This window comes from Suncus etruscus, chromosome 4 (assembly GCF_024139225.1).
Source record: "Suncus etruscus isolate mSunEtr1 chromosome 4, mSunEtr1.pri.cur, whole genome shotgun sequence".
NCBI lineage: Eukaryota > Metazoa > Chordata > Mammalia > Eulipotyphla > Soricidae > Suncus > Suncus etruscus.
Window position 1 is genome coordinate 91313191 of NC_064851.1, and position 4353 is coordinate 91317543.

At 34.0% G+C, this 4353-nt stretch overlaps 1 non-coding gene across 1 annotated transcript; it reads right to left on the minus strand.

The window, feature by feature from the left end:
- Nucleotides 1–3296: 3296 nt before the first annotated feature.
- LOC126007833 (small nucleolar RNA SNORA51) lies at nucleotides 3297–3428 on the minus strand. The gene has a single exon (XR_007495314.1). It is a non-coding gene; the product is annotated as a small nucleolar RNA SNORA51 (small nucleolar RNA).
- Nucleotides 3429–4353: the final 925 nt, after the last annotated feature.

Sequence of the window (4353 nt, forward strand, 5' to 3'; positions counted from 1 at the left end):
TTAGATATCTATAGAAATTTAAATCTTTCTATTTAGCTTTTACTGATCAGTCTTACAATAGAATCTAACTTAAAATGGAAGATTCTCAGAAAACTAATTTTAGTTTTTTGATAGAAAGACATTTTAGTAAGCCCCAAGACTTTATACAAATAGAAACTAAAGTCTCCAAAAAGGCAATGATACATTGCTGGCAATTATGTATCAAAGTTTCTTGAGTATAATTTGTAATTTGGGTTGGATCAACAACCCATAAAGTTAACAGTTAGCAGTTCAATTATGACTCTTTCAATTATATCTTTAATCTTATTTCCACTCTATGCCAACACTATTCTAGTTTTCCCCTATGCTTCCTTATTACCACAGTAGACTGTTATTTGCATTTTTCATCCATAGATCTAGAAAATTAAAATTTTACTAAAATTTTTTACTATTCTTCTCTTTTATACATCTAAAACAAACCACAGGGCTTTGATGTTTACAAATCATGTGCATAAAGTCAGTGCAACAATCATTGCAAATGGTCTCTATAAAAATATAAACTAAGAAATTGAGTTTGTGGATTGATGGACAAGTGAAATTGGTGAACAGAAGGATAAACTAATGAAAAGCAAAAGCTATTTAGAGTGACACCTGTTAAATGCATTATGTTTATTTTTAATTGCTCTGACTACTAGTCCTTGAAAGTAAAGCAGCAATAAAGATAGAGTTAGTATTAAAGACAACTGTAAAAATATAGTAAAGGCTTTAACAATGCATTTTCTTCACATTTTAAGCTCAAAATGAATGGATACCAAAACAAAAGGTAACAAAATTGAAATTATACTAAAAGAACATGATATTTTCAATCTGTGTTAGTTTTGTATTTGTTAAGTGGCAGGCATGGACAAACCCACGGCATCATGATTTTTTTAATTTAATTTTTATTTTGATCATAGTGGTTTACATATTGTTGACAATAATATTTTAGGTACATATTTACATAAAATCAGGGGGGATTTCCATCACCAATTTGTCCTCCCTACACCTCTGTTTTTGTCCTGCCTCCCATATGCTCTTCCCTCACCCCTAGGGCTGCCAGGATATGTTGTTCCCTCTGTATCTAGCCTAATACTTAGTAGTCTTGTACCTGTTTGGTCCTGGTCCTCCCTTATTTCCCCCTCTAACTGAGGGGCAGGACTAGCTAGTTCAATTTACGTGGTTTTGTTTGAAGAAGGGAATAGTAGTAAACTGGGGTAAAGGTCTAATACGCAGAAAATAAGCAGAATTCTTCTAGAGGGTCTCCTCCTCAGAGAAATGAAGGAGAAAAAGGTGAAACACTCCACCAGTACAAAAAGAAGTGTCAAGTATCCAGTGAGGACTCCAACAATAACGCTAAGCACCACAAAAAAAAAAAAAAATACGCCACGGTCTTGAGATAAGAAACATGGCAGAGCATATAATGAAAGAAAAGAAAAGAAAAGGAAAAAAGTGTAAATGGGGGCAACTGCTTCAATAACCACACCAAAACAAAGAAATCAACCAGAAATAGATAGGTAAATATAATAATAATGATAATAAATGAAGATAAAAAATAATATATATAAAAAGATAAAAAATGTTTTGTGTTTTGTTTCTTTCCCTCCTGCCTTGGCACAGTAAATATTGGGGTCATTCCAAAAGGAATTCACTTGGCCTAAGAGATATGGGGTTTCTTCGCCCTTGGAGTATATTGTCACGGCTTGGAGTATATTGTCACGGGATCAACTATAGCCTCTGTTCAGGATCCTTTACTCTCCCGGTGGTGTTTTTGTGTTGTTTGGAAGACTTCTGTTCCATCCTAGGTGATACAATCAGATCTCTGTATCTATCGATCTCAGTATCTGCATAGTTCCAGGGATGGGCCTTATGATGAAGTCTTTGTGGTTCTGGAAATTTCGTTCCCTCAGTGTCATTTTAATCCATCTTCTGTGGTTGGTGGTCTTGGTCTTGGCACCTAGGATAACGCCTTTCCTGGTGTTTCCAGAAGCCCCATTCCGTTACAGTTGTCTCTGCCAAACCTTTGGAACTGGGGATCATGGTTGTTGTGCAGGTCGTAGCTCAAACCCTAGACTAGGGCTTTTTTATTAGTCCCAAGATATATACAGTCTGGTCATGGTTCTAGTAGCCAGTCATCTGTAAATCGCAATCTTGGTTTTTGGACCTACCAACGGGTGACAAGTCTTCTGATTTTGACTTATCGATGGCTGGTGAGGTAGGATAACCTGTTCTTAGGTCATGTTGTTCCCATTTTCCTCGTTGTCAGGATATCGTATTAGAACTGGCACTCGTTGGTGTTCCAGTAGTATTAAGGTTGTCCCGTATGGGGTTTGTTTCCTGCAGTTGTTGTGAAGAACTGTGCCGTTTCTGTGACTGGGATCAAGGGTTCAAGGCTGGACGGATGGGATCTAATCTCCTGAGGTCTAAGTTGATTCCACAGGCATCATGATTTTCTTTTCATCATTGTCAAAATTAGCCACATTTTCCTCTCCACTTTTATTTTTGTCAGCTAGTATAACAAGTTGGTTTAGTCTCCATTCCATTATAACTGGGACTAATACCAAAATGTTTTTTCACATTCCTCCCATTTTTATTTCTTAGTTACTTGATTTGTATCCTTCCTTTTTATGTACATAATCAAAATATCTAACTTTAGAAGTTTTTGTTATATTTGCTATATATCCACATTTTTATTGTGTTTTCTTTTTCTTTTCCTTTTAATAATTGTTCTGGGTAAGTAATGTGTTTGTTGGAGTGTTAACATGTTTAGTTTGGATTTACACAGTGAGTGCCACCACCATCAAAGTGCTCAAGAACCTTCACAAATGTCCTCATACTAGTTCTATTCAAATTCACTATAATTTGTATGAACTAGGAGGTATTAAATTGAGTAAAATAAGTTAGAGGAAGAAAAAATGCCAGATAATATACTGATTTCTGATATCTATAACATTAAAAACCCAAACAAACATGGAAACAGAAAGTATAAAACAACGGCAAACCCCTAATCTTAGATTATAAAACCAAGTAGTGGTAAATAATATGTGGAAAAAGGAGATGGATACATATGCTATTTTTACAATTAAATTTCAGACTCACTGAATCCTCTCACAACATATATTATCCCCACTGGACAAATACTTTAATCCACTACTGCTCAAAGTCTCTATTGGAAAGTTCTCATTTTGGAAGGTTACCATTGTTCTACTGAAAGACCATTAGAGATATCATCAGTGACTTTCAGGTCTTGAAAAATATATATTTATACATTATTTATTATTTTTTGTCCCCCAATTCAAAATACAGACCAGGCAAAGGCCTGGGTTGAGGTGTATATGAGGTGCATTTAGTGTACCTCCTCTTTCTATACAGTCAGTGCAAAGAACACAGCCTGTGGTAATAATTGGGAGGCCTTATCTTTTCTTTTTTTATTTTATATATATATATGTGTGTGTGTGTATATGTATATATATATACAAACATATATATATATAATCCTTCACCAGTGCAACATTCCCATGACCAATATCCCATTACACAAATGTTTTTCATTTCTCTCAAAACCCATAGATGAGTAAGACCATTCTGTGTTTATCTCTCTCCCTCTGACTTATTTCACTCAGCATAATAGATTCCATATACATCCTATCCATGTATAGGAAAATTGCATGACTTCATCTCTACTTTATCTCATAGTAACAAAATTACTATGATAAAAATAGTAATGAAAATTTTACCACATGCAAAGAGCCTTACCTTTTCCATTATATATTCAGTCCCATATTACATACTTTTTGCCTTTAATTGTGTGACAAAATGATTGTAGTGTGACATATCATTAGATTATGGTAGTGGCTACAGTGGAATATAACTAAAGTTTTGAATTATGTCCTGTCATAGATGCAACATAGTAGATAAGTTATTAACACCTCTACACTCTTATTTATATATTCACAGATTGATAAGTAAGTTCTGAATATCTCATTAGAGATAAAATAAAAATTAAATAAAATTGGACTTTATAACATAAATACCTCCCACTTCCTCTCCATTTTATTTAACTACATTTTCCATATAATTTTCTATTATTTGATTATCCTATTATATTTGTGCTTTTTTATTGGAGAATCTATGTCTTTCTTAAATTAGGCCATCACCCAGAGTCTGTCCTCAGCTATCTGTTATTTTCTATGCAAACTCTCAAATATAGATGTACAACATCTTATGGTCCAGCTATAATTACAATTCTGTGCTCTCTCCTGAATATCAATTTTAGACCAGTACTTGATATGTTTTCACTATATGTGCTAAGGTTCAAGCAAAATGAATTACCTATAC